This window comes from Protopterus annectens, chromosome 9.part0, assembly GCF_019279795.1.
Source record: "Protopterus annectens isolate FY-2018-M chromosome 9.part0, PAN1.0, whole genome shotgun sequence".
NCBI lineage: Eukaryota > Metazoa > Chordata > Ceratodontiformes > Protopteridae > Protopterus > Protopterus annectens.
The window spans coordinates 35,414,705-35,437,853 of NC_056743.1; the positions used below are offsets into that span (position 1 = coordinate 35,414,705).

At 39.3% G+C, this 23,149-nt stretch overlaps 1 long non-coding RNA gene across 1 annotated transcript in view; it reads right to left on the minus strand.

The window, feature by feature from the left end:
* Positions 1–629: 629 nt before the first annotated feature.
* LOC122810847 overlaps positions 630–23,149 on the minus strand; it is a 97,698-nt gene continuing 75,178 nt past the window's right edge. Inside the window, exon 2 of the long non-coding RNA XR_006366124.1 lies at positions 630–1,349. This is a non-coding gene — a long non-coding RNA (uncharacterized LOC122810847). The remainder of the gene's footprint in view (positions 1,350–23,149) is intronic.

Sequence of the window (23,149 nt, forward strand, 5' to 3'; positions counted from 1 at the left end):
TCTGTCCGCTCATGATTGGCAGTGGAGTTTTTACAGTGTCGGGTTGCCAGCCCGGCGCCCAACCTTCCACAGAAGGCACACACACACACTCACACATAGGGCCAATTTAGTGTCCAATTCACCTACTGCATGTCTTTGGGATGTGGGAGGAACTCAGACTAAGGTACTGTACAACTGTTTATTCGTATTTACTGATAGGTTTATTGATACAAGCCGACCAAGCAGTACTGTCAATTTTTTTTTATTTTATTTATAACACAGATAACTGTCAGATACACTGCACTTCCTCAGATGACTCAGATTACAAAATGTCTAGCAGACAGTTCTTTACAGTCACTTTTACCTAGTTTCAAACTTCGTCCTTGAAGAAACATTCTTTTCCAGTATTGAAGCACTCTGTCTACATCCTTATCTCATTCAGAGAAAACTGGTTCCTTAGGAGACCAAAATGTTTCATTGATAACTTTTTCTGCTGTGTTAGTTATTTCCCTGTAGCAGATTTATATTCACTTGAATATCTGTATACATTCTACTTTTTCTGATGTGTCAACAAGCCTCTATTGTCAACATCATTTGTTACAAAAACATTTAGAAGTATAATACTTTTTGTTCCACAGAAGCACATTCTGTTAAGTTAATCATACTTGTTTATTGCATATTTATTTTCTTTACTTACTGTTTTACATGCTGTTTCTAGAAATATCACACTGTTACTGTGATAGAAAGCAGTTTTGCCAGACCTCTGTTACTGTGAAAGAAAAACAGTTCTACTAAATTATATATATATTTTCTATCAAATATATGTCATTACTATAAGGAAAACAGTTTTACTTTATATAATTCTATTAATTTTAGTTTAAAATTCCCCTTTCCTTAGCTGCTTTTGTCAAATCTTGATCAGCATGTTGTTGCCTCAGGAGTTCTGTATACTTTCCACTGTAGTTGTGGCCTTTCCAGTTTTCGTTCAGTTTCTTATGATTGTGTTCTTCATATTCTTTCATGTATTTCCCATATTCTGTTGCAGCCCGATTTTTGTGTGCTTTTGGTTTAATTTCCACTCCTACTCCTTTCTAAAATGCTTCAGCTGATCTAGACAAAGATAACATCTTAAGAGACTTGTTTTCTTCATGGTTTAGAACTTTCACCATGTCTGGAACTGATGATATCATCAAATTTCTATGCAGTCCCATGACTGCAGTAGGAGACCAATACCTGCTTACCCTGCAGGATACATAGTCTTTCCATGCACTGGCTTTTGTATGTAATGTGATATGCATGAAGCAGTTTTCTTGTTTTGTTGCCCAAATGATCCATTGCTTTCTGGGGCCAGTCAGTCAGTTGCACCAGAGCTGTAATTTAGAAAAGGTAGATCAAGATGATTTATAGCTTGAACTTTACTCCTAGATGTAAAGGCCATTTTCATTACTAGCTGTAATCTTTTAAAAGTGTTTCTTAAACTTTTGGGACTAAGAAACCATACACTAAAGAATTTATTTCAGTGGAATCCATATGTAAAATTCCGACAAACATTTAATCAAGAAATCAGACACACCATAAAATGTACAAGTACCTTGTAATATAACTGTTTCATGCTTTAGACATGCATAGCCTTAACAGGGAGGGTGTGCTTTTACAGAATTACTTTGTCAGTTGCAGGTACTCTGACTTCTGTGCTGTTCATGTTTGAATTTGATAAAAATAGCCATAGTAAAATATTCTAAACTTCCTTACAAAATGCATACTATTCCTGTAAAGCTAAGCAAATGGCCATTTAACTTGATCATGCCAGCAGGGTCAGTCAGTTTCATTCACAGAAGGCCACCATGGCCAGCAGATATAATGTCAGTATGAACTGTGTGCACCAAATATCTGTCTGCTGTAAAATATTAAAAAATTCAGAAATATTTATTTTACTTTGATTTAGTTCATATTTCAAATTTCTTGCAAACACAAAGTAGCCACACTAAAGTATAGTAATTTACATCACAGAAATCAGAATCACATTTATTGGCCAGGTATGCATGCATACAAGGAATTTGACTCTGGTTTCATTGAGACTCCAAGTATGAATTACATAAATGATACACATACAACTATTAAGAATAAGACAAACATGCGACTAAGACAAAAAGTAAATATATATAAGGTGCAAAGTGCAACTCAGTGCAAGAAATACTGAAATAAACTGTGAAAGAAGCAAGCATTAACAAATATGCAAACAATGCTGCAGAATCCTCAAGAGACTTGGGAAAAAGAATACCCCAGCCTAATAAGCTAAATTAACCGTTTATGAACTTGATGGCCTATGAAAAAAAAAATGTTCTTCTATCAGCTTGTTTTGGTGTGTATTAATCTATAACGCCTGGCTGATGCTAATAGTTCAAAAAGATGGTGACCTGGATGTGAAGGGTGAGTGATGAATTTTCCTGCCCTTTTCTTGACCGTGGAATAGTACAGGTCCTGTAAGGAGGGCAAACTAGCACCAATGATCTTTTCAGCACACCTGTTTGATGTAACCTATTTTTGTCATGATTAGACAGAGATCCAAACCACACTGTTATGGATGGACTAAGAACAGACAAATTTAACTGCTGTATAGAACTGAATCAACAGTTCCTGTGGGAGGTTGAGCTTCCTCATCTGTCGCAGAAAGTGCATTTGCCGTTGTCCCTTTTTTATGATGGACCCTACATTGGTCTCACACTTCAAGTCCCCAGAGATTATAGATCCCAAAAACTTGAAGGATTCCACAACTGAGACAGCAGTAATAAATATAAAGAGGGGGAATAATATTTTAGTACCACTCCTAAAGTCCACTTTCATCTCCATAGTTTTAAGAGTGCGCAGTTCCAAAGTCTGACTGCACCAAAGGGTCAACTGCTCAGTCTCCTTTCTGTATGCAAACTCATCAACATTCCTTATAAGCCTGATAGTTGTATCATCTGCAAATTTAATAAGTTTGACAGAGGGGTCCTTAGAGGTGCAGTCATTAGTGTAAAGGGAGAATAGCAGTGGGGAGAGCACACATCCTTGGGACGGCACCTGTATTGACCATGAGACATCTAAATATAAATTTCCCCAGTTTCACCTGCTCTTTCCTATTATTTAGAAAATGCTCTGTAGTCGTGCAAATCCAAATTAATGACTTTATATAATGAACATATAACAACAGGAAACATTACATTTGATGTTGTTAGTCTTCATTCATTCCTTAGTGATGGGTGTTGGTTCCGTCCTTGGAACCGAGTCAGAAATTATAACAAGCTCGCGCCAGCCAAATAAACTCTCAAGCTAAGTCTTACCCATAGTACCCCTCTCTATATTACCTCATTTCTCGTTTGCTGGGTACAAATCAAAATGTGTCAAGCCAGCTCTCCGTTAAGTCCTTTAAATATTTTTTGAAAATGTCTTTTGTTAAACTTCTTTTTGGTTATTTCTATATACATTGTTAGTCACATAGTATCACATATTTGTGTGTGTCCCTCTCTTTCTTCTTCCTTTACCAAGTTTGGTACTCTTTGTACCATTGCTGGCACAGGCCCTCCCTTATCTCTAAGGTATTTCCCATTACCATTGTTGGTATTCTCCTTTCCCCTTCCTCCTCTTCTGTAAAAAAAAAAAAAAAGAACAACTTTTTTCTACCTTGTTGTTGAGAGTGTGTTTTCTTTCTGTTTGATCATTTTAGCCTTTGTGGTTGAATTATATACCTTTTTTTATTCCAATATGTCTGTGAAAAAGGGTTATAAGAGCTGTGATCAGTCCGACAGGAAGATACCTATCCTGTGTCTACTATCTCAGGATGCCACACCTATCTGTGAAAACCCCCTTACAAGATTTGTAAAGCTTTTAGCTCCCGCACTCCTCTCGTGGAGGCTGTATCTGAGGCGGAGGGCTCATCTCCTCCAAAGGAAGAGCAAAAAACTGGAGTAAATCCTTTCCCTTCTCTCCTCACACGAGTGAATCCAAATCGTTGGAACCAAAAGCAAAAACTCTAAATTGGCACCTACATCCTCGGCACCAGGGCCTCAAACCCCCTCCATGGTGCCATTTTCGGTTCTGGTGCCTCAGCAGCTGACTATGGTGCCACCCTCGGCACCTATTCCTCAGATTGTGACACCGATTTAGACAGCAATACTGACTTCTCTTTCAGCACCAGAAATAATCATCCCAACACCAGTCACTTCCACCCTACCTGGACATCATGCTGGTTCTTTGACCTCGGTGCCAAAAGGTGAAATAATCCCTCAGAACCAATATTCCCCTTTGGTGGATCCATTTCTTGGTCAAAAATGTAGCCCCTTCCTAGATCATCCTGATTCCCCATCGGGAATATCCACCTGCTCCTCCAGGAGGCTGTCAGAACTGGACGTAGTGAGTCTTGTGGTTCAGTTCCTGGTGGCCAGTGGTTTTCCAACACCCTCCAAATCCTCCCTCCCACCCGAAGCCAAGGATTTTTCTCATTGGACTCCTACATACCTTCCTCCTTCGATCTCCCTAGAGGTATTGGAGACTTCTACACTGACACCAACCCTGGTTCCAGCTTCTTCTGCTCCATTGGTAGACCTTACCATGGCTCCGGAGTCTACCCTTTGGCCTTCATCTCATTTGGACCCGGACCATCCTCTGAATCGACACTGGTCTTTTGGCACCGTGATCCCTAGTGCGCCACATGTTTTTTCTTTGGCGTCATCTACTACGTTTCCGGTTGCTTTGGTGGAACTGGGTCCTCCCATGCCTCCTTCCATGGGAGTGGGTTCATTGGAGCGGGGTGTGACCCTGGTCCCGAGGTTGAAGTGTTATGGTAAGTACATAACTTCTTATTCCACTAGCAAGACTACACATGAGACTACTACAGTGGCTTTTACTAACACAGTGGTCTTTAATTTCTCCAAGTCTTTTGGGTTTCTAATACCATGACGGGAATGGACCCCATTCCTAAGTCAAAGTACGATTAAAGTTCATTAAATTAGTATTGTCTCACTCTTTGATGTTAGTCAGAAGTGCTGTTCGCAGCACTTGCAATGTTCATAGGTAGGTATTAGGCTATCGGCCCAAGGGCCTATGTAAGCCTAGCCAACAAGGTTCCCTGGCTTACTCCACCCAAGAAAGTTATTTTCCTGTGCCACTGTCGCGCAGACACACAGAAGTGATCCCCGGGGTGTATTTCCTATTTCCTATCCACTCATCAAGATTTTTCTTGAAGAGTGCTAATGAAGAACTTTGCTTGACATAGATGGGTAGCCTGTTCCAGAGTATGGGGAAGTCTCTGGGACAGGAATCTATCCCTCCAGCATGTCCTGTTTATTGTGGTGACAAGGTTTAGGTCCCTAGAGTGTGTAGCTCAGAGGGATTGGGATTTCTTTAGGTGTAGCATGTCCAACAGCTCTGGGTTTGACATAACTTTATATGTTAGGCAGAGATCACCTCGGAGTAGGCGATATGCTACGGAGTAAAGCTGGAATTTTTTGAGGCGGTCAGTGTAGGGCATTTGTTTGAGGCCAGTAATCCTCTTTGTGAGGTACTTCTGTGACCTTTCCAGCTGCTGCAGATGTCTTGTGAGGTACATTCCAAAAGGGGCGTTGTACTCTATAATTGGTCTGAGTGTCGAGTAGAGGGGAATAATGACCTCTTTTTTTCCTGGATGAGAACCCTTTTATGATGAGGTGTGCCACATAGAAGGACTTCTGATTACTGTGGCGATGTGGCTATCAAAGGAGAGATTACTGTCCACCTGGGTCCCAAGTTCTCGTATTACTGTGCCAGTAATGACGACTCCTGCAATTCGTACAGTGTTACACGAATTGGTAACATATCTAAATACGATTGTAAAATCTTTTTTATAAGACCAGTTGCTCCTACTACTATTGGAACTGTCTGGGTATCTTTCTTCCACATGCCTCTCATTTCTGCCTGCAGATCGAGGTATTTTATGACTTTGTGTCTTTGTGTACGCAAAACACTGTGGTCACTAGGTGTGGCGATTTCAGTGTACGCAAAACACTGTGGTCACTAGGTGTGGCGATTTCAGTGGTCCACTTTGACTCACCCTATGTCCTTTCAAATCAGGATAACAAATCAGGGCAAACAAGATTTAATGTGGTGGATAAAGCCAGAAGACGACCTATGGAGTCACCCTTTCTTCCCCTTTCAGCTCAGAGCCATAGTGAACATGGACGCCTCCCTGATGAGGTGGGGGGCATTTCCAGGGAAGGGCAGTCCAAGGCACTTGTTCACCCTTGGAGGCCAATCTGCATATCAGTGTTCTAGAACTGAGAGCAGTGCTTCTAGCATTGCAAGCACTTCAACCTGTTCTCCCTTCAGGAACGATTGCTATCCAGTCTGACAACATGTCAGTAGTCTGATACATCAACAAACATGGGGGAGCCAATCCTACCCATTGTGTCAAGAGGCCATGAGAATTTGGCAATGGGCGATAGCTTCTAACCACTTTCTGATAGCAATGCACATTCCCAGGGATTCCAAAGTAATTGCAGACAAATTGAGCAGATGCATTCTCCTGCCTCACAAGTGGTCCCACAATCCTGTTGTAGTGGCAGAAATCTTCAGTGGCTGGGCCGGCCTTGCTGTGATCTGTTTGCGTCTCCCTAATTCCCCCACAGGGGGGCTCCCCGAGGGACGCTCTGGTGCACGATTTGCCCACGGGCCTTATTTATGCATACCTCCCCTTCGGCTGATCCCACAATTTTTGAAAAGGGCTCTTTGGTTGAAAAGCAGAGTAATCCTCATTGCACCCTACTGGCTCCGGCAAATTTAGTTTCCCTTTCTTTGGACTCCCCTAGTATATCAACCATGGAGTCTGACTCCAGGTCCAGAATTGCTGTTGTACCCACAGGGGTTGATACATCCGAGCATATTGTGCCTCAAGTTGACAGCGTGGCTCCTCCACTTCCAGTAACAATCTGTCCTCCCCTGTCCGCCACATTCTTTTGGCTTCCCATAAGCCATCCACCAGGAAACTTTATCTTATCGAGTGGAAAAGATTCATAATTTCGTCTTGTAAAAATGGATTAAACCCCTTTTCAACCCCGCTTTCTACTGTGCTAGATTACTTATCTAACCTTCTTCACTCAGGAACTGCAGCTTCAACTGTTCGAGTACACTTGGTGGTAATCTCCAGTTTTCATAATGGTTTCAAGGACTCTTCCTTGATTTCACACCACCTTTGTAAAACATTTTTGAAAGGAGTTACACACATTAGGCCTCCCTTCAAACAACCGATTGAGCCCTGGAATTTAACTTTAGTTCTACAATTCTTGACTTGCCCTCCCTTTCAATCTGCTGCCAATTGCGATCTGAAATTCTTATCCTGGAAGACTTTATTCTTTGTGGGCATTACCTCAGCAAGACATTTCTGAGTTGCAAGCTTTGTGCATAAAACATCCTTACATAGGGACAGAGTATAACTCCGGACTAACCTATCTTTTTTTACCCAAAGTTATTTCAGACTTGACTATTAATCAAACGATTGATCTACTAGTCTTCTTTCCAAATTTTTCTAACAAAGGAGAATATTCACTACATTTGCTTGACGTACATAGACAGTTGCATTTTATCTTGACAGAAATAAATTATTACGAAAATATGACCAATTATTTGTATCATTATCAGGACCAAAATTGGGAAGATCTGTTTCCAAAGTTACTTTATCTAAATGGTTGAGAGATTCCATTTTCTTTCTTTATTAACAGAAGAAAGCTTCTCTACCATCTAAGGTCAAAGCACATTCAACCAGATTAATTGCAGCGTCTGTTGCCTCCCATGCAAGAGCTTCCATGGATGACATTTGTGCAACAGCAACATGGGCCACTCCTCATACCTTTATCACGCATTACAAATTGGATATCATCTCCAGAGGAGAGCTTCCTTTGGTTCAGTGGTACTCAGGAGTAGGGCCTCCCAGGAAACAAAGTAGCTAGGGACGCTGTCCCATCAGTAAGGAATGAATGATTAACAACATCAGATAAAGAAGTTATGTTCTTACCATAACATTCCATCTGTGTTGTTGATCATCATTCATTCATTACAACCTACCCACCCACCATCCCCCTTCAGAAGACTTGTGGAGGGTTCAGATGTGGTCCTAACCTATGATAGGGAAGTTGCTCAGATAAAGCCTCCTCTTTCTTCCTTATGGGCAAACCCAATCTGAGGTAATATAGAGGGGGGCACTATGGGTTAGACTTAGTGCGAGAATTTTTTTGGCTGGCGTGAGCTTGTTATATTAGCCGACTCGATTCTGAGGATGAAACTGACACCCATCAGTAATGAATGAAGATCAACAACACAGATGGAACATTATGGTAAGAATATAACTACTTTTTTCATCCACTGTTAGCGCCTCACCCCTGCCAAGTAGTTATACCCACTTTGTTAAAGTACACCTCATATGTTTAATTGTAATAAAAAGAATCGCCCACAGTAATGCATTTCATTTTTGTTTCATACAGAGAATAGCTAGTGTAACCACAGTAAAATATTCCAAGTTAACTGAAGGCAAATACACACTAATCCTGCAACCCCAAATTAATTGTTTACAATGAACACATAACAGGATGCCAATATGTTTTCATCCACAGACACCCCCACCTAGCAATTGCAAGCACTTTTTGTTGACTGTGTACACCTCACATGTTTGATTGCAGTTAGTAATATTGGCAACAGAATTAATGTTATTTCAACACTGGAATAAAGAAACTGTTCACAAAACTCATTTCAGTCGTACAAAGCCAGAATAATCGAATAGTAACTGTTGTTCATTTTTGTCAACAGGCACACTCTGAACACAGCAATTATACTTTGAGAGCATCTCTGATAAAAGACAGCAATAAAACAGAATAAAATAATGTTTGAACAACATACTTCAAATGTCTTTATAAAAATCACAAAGACACATTTCAGTACCTCTTAGCACAACAATTAGGGACAAAGCCAGAAATAATAGGGGGATAAAATTAGGGATGAATTATAAATATTACTCTTATATAGTCAGTAAGTTGCTTTTAAACAGGTTTTACATTTCCATGAATTTTCATATGAAGAATACAAAGTCTGAAATTCAAATAAACCTCAGCAGGTTATTGTAAAAAAAAAATTATGAGGAACAAACAAGTATGTCAGTTGAGAAGTATGCACACAGCTGTTTCCACCTCCAGCAAAGTGTTCACACAGCTCTCAACCTTTTAGTGCAAGAATCAGGGACAAAGCCAAAAAAAAGAGAATGACAGAAAATGTTTTGCTTACATGTTTAGAAATACAAGAATAACAGTGTTTTCATTAGCAACATCTTTAAAGGATAGTATTTCAAAACCATAAATGTTATAAGGAGCAGACCCATAGGTTTCAAGCTCTTACATCCAGAATTAGAGACAAATCCGTAAATAATCAAGAACAAATAGGGCACCTTATATTATTACTATTAACTAAAAAAACTGCCAGATTAAGTGAATGTGAATTAATATGCATTTTCTGAAGTAAAATAAGTCTGTTGTTCTATTGTCATTATGTATTACATATAGTCCACCACCATTTCTCCTCAAGTTGCCAGTTTTAGGAGGAATTATGAAGTTCACAAGATTTTGATCCAAAATCAGGGACCTTTCTGAAAAATAAGAGAAAGTTGAGAGAGAAGAATAGACTGAAAATATGAGTCAAAGTCATACAGGGGCGGATAGACATTTACAAGAAATGGACGTGTTTACTGTGCTGTAATCATTGCATGCATATCCTTCAGCCAGAAAAGCCCACCAATTTTATGAGGAAAAGATCAAAATATGAAGCAAAGTCATGGAGGACAGATGGACTGTTTAGAGAATTGGGAATAATTACTGTACTATAATTTCTGAATGCATACCCCTCAGCCAGAAAAGCCCACCAATTGTGTGAGGAAGAATCCAAAAATATGAAGCAAAATGAGGGAAGGACAGGTGGACAACTGAGTGGATTGGACTTGACTACTGTGCTTTAATCACCGAATATATACCTTTCAACCAGAAAGCTCACTGTTTTATGAGGAAGAGCCCAAAAGTATGAAGCAAAACAAGGGACAGCTGAGAGCTATGCACTTAACTTGTCACCCTGCAAAGCTGATCAGTAAAATATGGTTGCCTGCCAGTTTGGACAAATTAAACAAAAATATTTACATCATGTTCTGGGAAATGTATCCAAAGCTGGTAACCATTTAGTCATAGTTTAATATTCCAGACCTTTTTTGTTCTGGCAAAGAACAAAAGGCCTGTGAATTGATTGGTTAAGTCCACTGACCTCTTGCACGTCAGTATATTTAATCAGTAACTTCTTCCCTATGGTGCTGCACCTGTGTCTATTCTCAGAGCGAGCTTCAAAGGCTATTAAAAGATAATGGCTTGTGGACCTCTTCTGTCCTGGCTGTGGTTCCTGGAACCCCTAGAGAACTTTGTGGTACCCATTTTAAGAAATACTATACTAAAAGATTCCTTAGTAAGGTTTGCTCTCATTTAGTGAGGTTTTATTGCTGACCCTTAACTTATTCCTAGGTATTTATATACCCCCTCTTGCTGTAGTTCGTTTATATTGCATTCTCCTCACAGGTTGATTTTCTGGGTGCTTCAGTTTCCCTGCTGTTAATATTGCTTTTGAGGTTACAGCTAAACCTAAAGCTATGGGCAGATTATCCCCTTGGTATCTGAACATATTTGTATAACCAGTTTACTGGCTAAAAGCAAATAAATTATAATAATAAAAGTTGATAGAGAGGGTATGATGTGTATTTTGAATTTTATTTTATTTATGAAATAAACTGATATTATGTAGTCCTATCTCGCCTACATTCTACATCCGACTCGGCCGATTTTTCGAAGTCTTTCATTGGCTGGGCTAAGCAAGGTATCCCATGGTGCACTGCTCCATATCTCCAGATCTCGTTTGCCACTCGTAGCTTGGACGTGGTCTCGCTTGGCTGTGGCTAAGTATCCTTTTTTCTTGTCTTAAAGAAAAGTTTTGGCTCATAATCAAAGCTATTTTCATAGCTATTTGTCTAAGTGTTGTTGAGGTTGTGATCGTGTGATTGTTTGTGTGGTATCTCACTGACTGTTCCCTTGGGCTAGGCCCGTTTCAGTTAGAGGGCCTAGTCTATCTCATATTGCCTTCTGTGTGAGTACGGTCTAAACCGTTTAAGTTAGAGGTTTGGGCTATTCCCTTTCCTTGTGGTCATCAACCGTTTTTGTTGAGAGGTTTGTACTTGTTTCTTTAGTGTGGGTGTTTGGTCACTGTTTAGTGTTCATTCCTGCATTTTGTGGTGTGAGCACCTGTGAGTTCTTCTCAGACTTGTTTTTTGCGTTTTGGTGTAGTAGTGAAGATGTCCAAAGATCCCAAGCAGCACAAACCTTTGGGTTTCAAAAAGTGCTCTAAATGTGGGTACAAAATGTCCATCACCGATGGGCATTCCTTTTGTGTCTATTGCCTGGGAGCTATTCACCTGCAGGAATCCTGCAGTTTTTGTCATGCGTTCAGTCGTAGAGTTCTCCAAGAGAGAAAGAATAAGCTGATTTTAAAGGGACTCTTGAAACCCTCTTTTGAAGAGGCTATGGATTCCTCTCCCAGTGGTAAATCAAAAAGCCAATATTCGGCTCCAAACCCACGGGTAAGAATGTGAGGTGAGATGGACTACATACATCGAATGTTATGGTGAGTACATAACTTCTTGTTATATGTAATAAGTAAATGTACGCATTTTATTTATTTATTTATTTACATTTATTAACCGGGTAGTGCCTGACTGGGTTGAAAAAAAAACACTTTTTCAGCGGAGACCAGTGAGAAAAGCTCTACAACAAAAAGAACATTATTAAGGTACAAGTAGTAAACTTAGTTTAATAGGCCCTAGATGTGAGTGCGTGCACCTTCTGTGGAAGGTTGGGTGCCAGGCTCGCAACTCGACACTGTAAAACTCCACTGCCAATCATGAGCGGACAGGTGATCCGCTGTGGTGACCCCTAACCGTGAAAAAGCCAAAAGAAGAAGTAAACTTATTTAAAGTAGTACATTGCTAACAAATATGCAAATGAACTTAAAAATGTTATAGCAGTATATAATAGAATACAGTATAACATTCATGTTTCAGGCATACAAGAATAGTATTTTTTTTTTTTTTTTGTACAGTATATATGAGGTACATAAGTCATGTAGCTGTACAAGGTGAGTCACTTCTGAAAGACCAAAATTAGTCATGTAGTTTTGCAAGTTAGGTCATTGTAAGGAACAAAGATTAATAAAGATAAGAGAGAGAGTGGGATAGCTCTTTGTGGGATGAGTACTATTTGGGCTAACGTGTAAGATGAGTGGGAAAAAATAGGAAGGATATTAGCTGGGAGCAATACAGGGGAATAGCCAATTCTCATTTAAATAGTCTTTCAGGATAGTTTTAAATTTAGACTGGTTGGGGTTTTTAGTTATCTGTTGAGGAAGGGTGTTCCAATCTTTGGCTATTGTATGGGAGTAGAGGGAGCCTCTGTTACATTTGTGAGATTGGGTTACTTTTAGCATGTTTATTGAATGACCTGAGGAGTCTACAGTTTGTTTGGCTGGACTAGGTTTGATAGAGCTGGGCAGTCAGATGAGCTGAATATGATTTTATGGGCAAGTGAAAGTTGTTTTAGTAATAGGTTGGGAAGTTCTAGTCAGTTGAGCTGTCTGAGAGCAGTGCAGTGGTGTGTTCTATGGGGCTGGTTGGTGACAAACTTTGCTATTCTGTTATAGCAGGAGTCTAGTTTATTTAGGTCAGTTTTTGATAGGTTAGCAAAGACCACAGAGCAGTATAGGAGGGTGGATAGCAAGTGGGATCTTGCAATGGCCAGTCTAGCTTGTTGTGTAAGGTAAGGTTTAACCCTGTATAGAGTACCTGGTTTAGACTGGATTTTTTTGATGGTTATATAGATGTTTATCAAATTTTAGTGAGTCATCTATGGTTTCCCCTGGCAGCTTGGTCTGATTGGTGGGTTCAGTTTTTGTACCATTGTTAGATAGTATGGAGAGGGACTGGGTACCGGATTTGGGAGATTTGTTAGAGAACATTATGAGCTTGGTCTCATTTAGATTTAGGATGAGTTGGTGGATGGTGAATTACTTGTCAATGTCTTGGAATAATTATTGCATTTTGTGTTACAGTTCTTGTGGGGAATGGGCAGAGCAGATAAGGGAGGAGTCATCTGCATAATGGATGACTGTGGCATGTTGGGTGGCAGTATATAGGTTGTTGGTAAATATGAAGAGGAGGGGCCCAAGTATGGAGCTTTGTGGTACCCCCGTGGTTACTGGTAATAGTGGGGAGATGCTGTTTGCCCATTTAGTGGCCTGTTGATGGTCAGATAGATAACTGAATCCGTGTTAGGGGCGTGGTATTGAGATTGTAACTGGCAAGTTTGTTGAGGAGCAGCTGATGGGACACTGTGTCAAAAGCTTTTGACATATCTTAGAAAATGGCTGAGACTAGTTGCCCTTCATTTTTGAGGTGGCGAATTATCTCCGTAAAGGTTATGAGGGCTGAGTTAGTACTGTGTTTAGACCTGAAGCCATGCTGGATGCTGGAGAGTAGATTGTTGGTAGTGAGATGATTCATGAGTTGCTGGCGGATATATTTCTCTAGAATTTTGCAAAGGGGGGATAGAATGGCGATGGGACGGTAGTTATGTCTCTAGATTGGCCGACCTTATGAAGTGGTATGATATGAGAGATTTTCCATTATTTGGGAACATTCTATTCAGAGAGAGCGCTTTATTAGTAATGATGTGGAGGTAGGTAATGGATGGGGCAGCTAGTTTTAGGTATTCGTTTGGAAGTTAGTCAGCAGCTAAGCAGCAGGCTTTTAATTTACATAGGAGTTTCTGTATGTAGGAAGTTAGAATGGGAGTAAAGGAGGAGGAGTTTGCGCCATTAGAGGTAGGGGAGGGGACAGTGAGTGGTGGGATTGTTTTGTTGTCTAGGAGAGAAGTGATAGAGTTGAAGAAGTGGGAATTGAATTTGTGAGGCTAAAGGCACAGAGGAGCTAGTAGTGAGGAAGACAGGGGTAGTGGTTTTACCGGGGTTAAGGAGGTGGTTGATATTCTGCCAGACTTTTTGTGGATTGTGCTGGTATTTTTGTTGGCAGGTGAGGAAATAGGTTCTTTTATCCTTGATGATGTTTTTCTTAGCATGGTTTCTAAGTTGTTTGTAAAGGGTGAGGTCATTGTTATTTTTTGGTGATATGATATAGTGACCAGACCTTATCTCTTTGTTTCATCAGTTGTTTTGTACTTTAGAAAGCCATGGTAGCTGTTTGTTTTTTAGAGAATTTTTCTGAGGGGGTCAAGATTATTTAATACTTCAAGGAATTTGTTATTGAAGTATTCTACAGCTAGCTCTGGTTGCAGTTTTTTTAATGGGGACCAATCGCAGTTTTGTAGTAATAAATTGAAGGTGTTAGAGAAGAAATATTTTTTGCTACGGATGTATTTGTATGAGATGCTGGTTTGGATACATGTTTTCTTCCTAACTGGAAATGTAGGGGCATGGTCACTTAGTGTGACTGGTAGACCTGAAAAGAAAAAGAAAAATGGCCCAAGCTCTTGGTACTAAACACAATTTAATAACAGTAAGCGCTTTCATAGATACAAGTGCTCCTACTTCTTCAGGCTAATTCAAAAAGCAAGTAACAAACCAATGAGCACATGAAAATCAGCTGATCAATAAAATCCAATGGTAAAAAGCATTAATCAATTCAGCTATTTATAAATAAAACATAGTATAAAAGATGTACCAAAATATATATAAAAAGTTCATCTCTTTAGATTTAAGATAAACACAATTGGTCACGCCTCGCTATGTAGACATGAGAAGCCTGAAAGTATTCCAAAAAAACCTCATGCAAGCAGCGACTTATTTAATCCACTTATTTAATGCAATAACATAACGAACAAAACACAAAAATAAAAATAAATCACAGAACTAGTTGAGCGCTTTCACCCGTGTATAGTATAGGCTTCATCAGAACTAAAAGCCATTTTGAATTACAAACCATATATATAAAATCTTTGGCGCCAAAAATTTAAACGGTATTTAAAGCTGTACATACTCTTTTACCACAATGTAGTCAATTCACACAAATCTTAGTTACACTAATATATCTTAAAAAACAACTACTTAATATCTGAATATGTTAAGAATGTATAATAAGAAAATATACAATGAATAATCCAATTGCTATGTTGTACGAAATATATATAGTTTCGTTGGGCATATTCCTGCAAAAAAGGAATGCAAAAAATGTATCGTTCATACCATCGTTTGAATGATAGTATAACTATGAAGCCACTATTGCACAGATTGAGTTATTAACTATTATGTAATTTATACATTTTTTGCAGGTACAGATGGGCTCAGGATTGGGATGGATATCTGAAGTTTTATCTTTGTTATAGATTACAAAATTATGTGTTTCAGTTTGGTTATACCTGTAGAAGGACAACTGAGTTTTGGTGTGTTGTATATGTCTTGAAGGGAGGACATTAGTATTAAATCTAGGGTAAGCCTTGGTGATGATATAATAAGGTTTACATGGGAGGTGTGATGAGGTGTATGTGAGTGTTGGGGATGGGTGCTTGGTTAGTTTGAAGTTATGGGGGTTGCTAGCATGGCAAGGAAGGAGAAGGATGCCTGATAATAGAGTGTTGTAGAGTAAGAAGTGTTGGCCTTTCATTCTGATTGGAGAGTGGGTGTGGAATCAGGAAGTGAGGTATAGGAAAGTAGAGTGTAGTATGGTATTGTGAGAGGTTGAGTCTAGTGTGGAATCAGGAAGTAAGGTATAGGAAAGTAGAGTGTAGTATGGTATTGTGAGAGGTTGAGTCTAAGTGATTTAGTGTGAAGGGAGTTGTGTATAAGAGTTGAAGTTAGAGGGGTGTGGTTAGCTGAGGCAAGAGGGAGTGGATTAGAGAATTGTACACAAGGTGTGGTTAGCTTAGGTATAAAGGAAATAAGATGGGGTGTGGGTGGGAATGGGGGTAGAGTAGGGGAGTGGAGTGAGCCTGAGCGAAGCGGGCTGGCCTCGGGGAGGAGTGAGTCAGGCTAAAAACATCACTCAATCCACAGACTGGTTGTAGGTATTTCTGTTTGGAGAAAAGGTACCTTGCCTTTCTGTTAGTTTTCATTTTCTTTTGAATACATGCAGGACCTTACAGAGCAAATGTAATATCTTAATTGCCTACAATGTACTGTTTAGCCAATTCAGAAACTTTTTGCTGTGTTGCACTTATGTTAACTTTAGTGTGGTTGGCTTATATATTTTTCCAGAGTATCTGTCGTGTGATGAACTTCTTAAAGAGATGGTTGGTTAAACTGATATTTTTAAAATGATGTATTTTATAACGAATATTAGATTCTGAGGAAGGTCTGTGTAGATGAAAGCACTAAATCATATCTGTTTAATGAAATAAGTGATAAAACAGTAATGGTAATTGAACATCATTTGAATTGCCATGTTAGCGATTGAACATTGTGGTTTAGTGTGCAACAGTGAGCTCACCATCATTGTTATTAATCAGTTAGTGTGTGCTCCGAGCTCACCATCATTGTTATTAATCAGTTAGTGTGTGCTCTGAGCTCACCATCATTGTTATTAATCAGTTAGTGTGTGCTCCGAGCTCACCATCATTGTTATTAATCAGTTAGTGTGTGCTCCGAGCTCACCATCATTGTTATTAATCAGTTAGTGTGTGCTCCGAGCTCACCATCATTGTTATTAATCAGTTAGTGTGTGCTCCGAGCTCACCATCATTGTTATTAATCAGTTAGTGTGTGCTCCGAGCTCACCATCATTGTTATTAATCAGTTAGTGTGTGCTCCGAGCTCACCATCATTGTTATTAATCAGTTAGTGTGTGCTCCGAGCTCTCCATCATTGTTATTAATCAGTTAGTGTGTGCTCTGAGCTCACCATCATTGTTATTAATCAGTTAGTGTGTGCTCCGAGCTCACCATCATTGTTATTAATCAGTTAGTGTGTGCTCTGAGCTCACCATCATTGTTATTAATCAGTTAGTGTGTGCTCCGAGCTCACCATCATTGTAATTAATCAGTTAGTGTGTGCTCCGAGCTCACCATCATTGTTATTAATCAGTTAGTGTGTGCTCCGAGCTCACCATCATTGTTATTAATCAGTTAGTGTGTGCTCCGAGCTCACCATCATTGTTATTAATCAGTTAGTGTGTGCTCGAGCTCACCATCATTGTTATTAATCAGTTAGTGTGTGCTCCGAGCTCACCATCATTGTTATTAATCAGTTAGTGTGTGCTCCGAGCTCACCATCATTGTTATTAATCAGTTAGTGTGTGCTCCGAGCTCACCATCATTGTTATTAATCAGTTAGTGTGTGCTCCGAGCTCACCATCATTGTTATTAATCAGTTAGTGTGTGCTCCGTTATAATTTGATGTTGACACTTGGTATTTTGATTCACACTCAAGTCTTTTGCACTGGCAGGAGGTTCTATCATATATTAAGAGACGGGGAAGCATGCATAGACAATATGACTAGTAGTTTGATATTATCAAGAGTTTTTTTCCCTTAATTAAATACATTTACTATTTGCTGTAGTATGGTACACTGTTGTGATAGGGAAAATATTAATTGCATGCTGAAATGTTAATGAAAGTGAGCATATTGTTTTGTGATGTGAAATTGTTATGGAGATAAAAGGCAAATTCTATGGGTTTCTGTTTCACCCCAGGTCATGTGGTTCTTCATTATTGTGGTGTGTGGAGCCATTAGTAACACAGAGCATTTTGCTACCATCACCAGTTGGTAAGTACAGACCTCCATGGAGACCATTTTACGGGTGTGAGCAGGGTGGAAGAATGTTCTTAACCTTGATGTATTCAAATCTGAGACCGTCAGATAAGGAGATTTATACAGTGTAGAAGGTGATCTTTTTTTTTTTTTTTTTTTTTTTTTTACAGCTTCTTATATAACCTGTTGTTTTAAGTACCAAATATTTTCACTTACATATACATGTTTATACATCTGTATCTGTACGTTTAAGCATGCATGCATAGTTTAGTTATGTATTCATATATATATATATATATATATATATGTGTGTGTGTGTGTGTGTGTGTGTGTGTGTGTGTGTGTGTGTGTGTGTGTGTGTGTGTATATATATATATATATATATATATATATATATATATATATATATATTTATTTATTTATTTCTAAACACACACACACGTGTGCAAGTATATGTGCATAACTACTCAGCCACGGAACAAGGGCAAGTAGAAATAATGAAGAAAATGCTGTAGTGCCACATGAATATTTTTATTTTATTTTACATTTGTTGACCGGGCTAGTCCAGCTGGATATATGTCCATTTTCAGTGGAGGCCCTGGGAGAAAAGCTCCACAAATTACAACAACATAAAAGGTCAAGACAAAGACATTAACAGTAGTATTTGGTACATAAGAAGTTTTAAAAATATATTACAAGCCTAAGATTATATATTTTATATTTCAGTAGGGAAACAAAAATGTATCTAAGAATAGATGAACAAGACTAAGACATTTGCATTAGAAATGGTGTATTACAAATCTTTGTAACATATTACAAGCCTAGGATTTTATATTATGTATTCTATTAGGGAAAGAAAACAAAATTTATGACTAAACTAGATACAACTAGTAGTTTACATTAATAGGTACTAAGGTCACGCACAAACCTAAGAAAGAAAACACTCGAGATCAATAGATAGAGTATAGAAGAGCAGCAAACAAGGATGCATTTATAGTGATCTTTATCACCCAAGTTGTGATCTTATATGAAGGTGGTTGATCATTCCACCGTATATACATATTTACATGAGAAATAAAATCCTAAGGAAAGTTAAGCTCACTAATAATTAGTGAGTAAACACAAGATCATGATCATGAGAGACTAGGAATTGTGGGAGTCTAGTTAATGGTCAGGTGCTTAGTCTGGGTTAACACAGGGGCATAGCCAGTGTGATTTAAGGTAGGGTTTAAGCTTGCTTTTAAATAAGCTGACATATGGGAGTCTAGTTAATGGTCAGGTGCTTAGTCTGGGTTAACACAGGGGCATAGCCAGTGTTTTTTAAGGTAGGGTTTAAGCTTGCTTTTAAATAAGCTGACATATGGGAGTCTAGTTAATGGTCAGGTGCTTAGTCTGGGTTAACACAGGGGCATAGCCAGTGTGATTTAAGGTAGGGTTTAAGCTTGCTTTTAAATAAGCTGACAGAGGATATTGAGGTTAGCTGGCTTGAGAGGGTGTTCCAGGCTTTACCTACTGTATTGGAGAACAAGGTGTCACCAGCTGAGTTGTTGGATTTTGATATTTGTACAAGTAGTTTATTAGATGAGCATAAGGTCTGGAGATTGATATAGGGGATGACTAGGGATGTAAGTATGGGTGTATTTTGAGGTAAATACAGGATCTTATGGGCTACTATTAGTTGATTAAAAAGTATTAGATTTAAAAAGTATTAGATTTGGCAACTCTAACCATCCTAGCTGATTCAGGTTGATACAGTGATGAATTCTATAAGAGGGCCCAGCTGCAAATCTGTCAATATTGTTGTAGGAGGATGAAAGTTTACTCAGATTATTTCTACATATTTTGGTATAGATAGGGGAGGCATAGAGCAGGGTAGAGATAAGGTGGGTGCGAGCAATGGTAACCCTGGCTGGAGGTGTTAGAAAGGGTTTGATTCTATAGAGGGAACCTAGTTTCTTGTTTACTGTTTTTATGGTGTTATTAATGTGAGGTTCAAAAGACAAGTTATTATCTATTAGTACTCCAAGTAGTTTGGTTGGTTCAGGAGATATTATAGTTCCGTTATTTGAAGTAATAGTAAAGGTAAGTGGGGAGGTTCTGCGAGTGGGGGTAAATAGTAGCATTTTAGTTTTTTTGGGGTTAAGGATAAGACGTCTTTGTAGGAGCCAGTTTTCAACTGTACTAAAGGTCTTTTGGGTTAGTGACTGAAGTTCTGATTGAAAAGTAGCAAAGCATATGAGTGTGGAGTCGTCGGTGTATTGGATACAGTCAGCTTGTGGAATTACAGAATGACGGTCATTTGTAAAGATGGAGAAGAGTAATGGACCCAATATAGATCCTTGCGGGACCCCCTAGAGCAACTTGGAGGTGGGAAGATAAAGTATTTTCCCATAGTACAGCCTGTTGCCTATTATGTAGGTATGATTGGAACCACTGTATAGTATGGGTGTCCAATGACAGATTTTTGAGTGTGTCTATAAGCAGGTGGTGGTTATCCATGTCAAATGCTTTAGACAGGTCAATAAAAAGGGCCGAGGATAGAGTATCACTATTACGATTACTGTTAATATGGTTAGTGAAGGATAAGAGAGCAGAGGTGGTGCTATGAAATGGTCTAAAGCCATGTTGACAGGGTGCTAATAAATTGTGATCAAGTAGGTAGGTTAACAGTTGTAGATGAATACATTTTTCTATTATTTTTGCCAAAGTAGATAGAATAGCTATGGGCCTGTAATTGGAGAACTCCTTGGAGTTACCACCTTTATGCAGGGGAATAATGTGAGAGACTTTCCAGATTAGGGGAATAGTTCCTTCAGAAATAGTTCTGCTAATGAGGATGGATATGGGGTAGGCTATGACTTTAGCAGCTTTTTGCAGGTATTCTGCAGGTAATAAATTCAGCAGAGAGTGTAGTGGGTTTAAGTGTCTGTATGAGGTTGCAGATGAGTGAAGTGGGCACTGGCTGAAAATGAAATTGAGGAGGATTATTGGTAGAGGTTGCGGAAGAGCATGGGGTGCTAGGGGATAGCTGGTTGGCTAGGGATTGTATAGTTTCAGTGAAAAAAGTATTAAATAAGTCAGCTATTTGGATGGGATTGTTGTGATCAGAGGGAGAGGGAGTACTTGAGCGTCCAGGGTGTAGGAGGTTATTGATACCTCGCCAGAATTTTTGGGGATTATTTTGGTGGGTTTGTTGAAGCTGGTAGTAGTTTTTTTTATCGGCTAATATGGCTTTTTTTGTTTCATTTCTTAGCTGTCTGAATTGCAGGTGATCTGAGGGGCTTTTTGTTGCGCCATTTGGCCCATAGTTTATTTCTTTGGAGGATTTTTTGTTTGGCAGTTTTGGTGAGCCATGGTGCTGGTTTGGTTCTAATTCTAACTTTGTGTAATGGGGCATGGCTGTCTAAAATGGATAGAAATTTAGAGTTAAAGTATTTCACAGCATTATCTATTTCAGGGGTGACCAGTCACAGGTGCTTAGTTCAGCTTGAAAGTGAGCAGGGTTAAAATTTTTGGTAGTGCGAATAGCTTTCCTTGAAAGGAGAAATAGAATTCCCTGTATAAGAAGTACAGTGTGTACTAATGAAAATGAAATTAGGAAAAGTGACTGGCTCAGATGCTGTCATATCAGCTAACAGTAAGATGGTGGTGCATTAGGATGGTATTCATTGCAGTATGGAGAGACAGAACTATCCCAGATGACTTAAGTAAGCATTCTAGTGCCGGTGTATAAGAACAAAGGGGATATTCATAACTGCACATGATACAGAGGTATCAGACTTCTGTTACACTGCATGAAAGTGCTGGACAAGGGTGGTTGATAAATGAATATGTGGAATAGTTTAAAGTGTGATGTTATGTAAGCAGTTTGGATTCAGATTAGGGTACAATGCAGCTGACCTGAGGTTTGCAGTAAGTACTTCATCTTGGGCTTTGTCTTTCTGATTTCACAGTAAGGAGGTTTAGGACTGCAACCTAGTGGCCAGGGAGGGGTTTGCCTGGTCTTTTCTAAGCTGGGAATCCCAGAGAAGTGTGTTCCTCTGATTGGTCACAAGGCTGTTAGTGTTTATTCAGTTTTCTATATCTGTACAAAGTTGGCCTATCTGCACAGCTTGTGGCTCTTTTCCACAGAGCTGACAAACACTTGGTGACCACACAGCTGTTGCCAGAGAGTATGACTTGAGTCCAGTGCAATTCAAGTACAAGATAAGTACTTCTGCTTGGTTTTGCACTTGTATAACTACTTATGACTGATAGTCTACGGTGTTTCTGCATTATATATTAGAATTTGTTGCAGTTTATTATTGTAAAGTGCCTTTCCATTTCTCTGACCTCATTGATGGATCCTGCACTGTTGAGTAATTTTTATTAGAGTCTTCCTGGTTTAATCAGTTGTTTGTATCTTAGGTCCTCAACTATGAGCTGTGTCTTTATGCTTTTACATTAAAGAGACTAAGGACTACACCCTAGTGGAAGTGGGGGTTAGTCTAGTGTATTCCGAGCTAGGAATCACAGAGAATTAAGTTCAAGTGTGACCTTGATTGTTCACAAGGTTATTTTGTGTGTATAATCAGTTTTCTGTACCGGTATAAAGTTGGCCTGTTTGCACATAACTGCTTGTCGAACAGCAGGTTTTAGCAGTGCCATGTATAGACACAGACCCCTAGAACTGACATTTTCTCTCTAAAATTACCCTTGAAACTTCCCAGTCCCCAGTTGTGCAGAGAGAAATTAGCTTGCTCAGTGACAAACACCGCCCCTTGAGTTTTGCATTAGATACTCCTGATTTTACTCTGTAGTCTTTCCAAAACCTTCTGTGGCAGTTGCCTTGGGTTTACTGACAACCAGCTAATTCTTAAACAAACTGATAAAGTATGTCAGAGATGTAATTAGACAGTGTAACTGGATGCAAAGCTGTCACATATCAACATTCATAGTACCAGTCAGGTTGTCAGCATTGCAGACACTACACCCACCACACACAGTATGGACCAGGGAGATAGACCCACATATGCTGAAGTTCTTAAATGTAGTCTTCTTAAACTGCAAAGACATCTCAGACATTACACTTACAGGTAATATCTTCAGCAACCCCAAATTAATCCACCAAAGCAATACTCAGCACAACACACACAGCCATATTTCATGGAGAATCAGCTTCTAAGCCCATAATGCAAGGCACCTCACAGTGCAATATTTTGGTCATAGGAGACTCCATTATGAGACACACACATGGCCCACTCACCTAGCTGAGTAAGGAGAATGTCACAGTAAGTTTACTGTCAGGGGACTAGTGTCTACCAGGTCACACTTGCACTCATGTCATTGGATTGCAAGTAC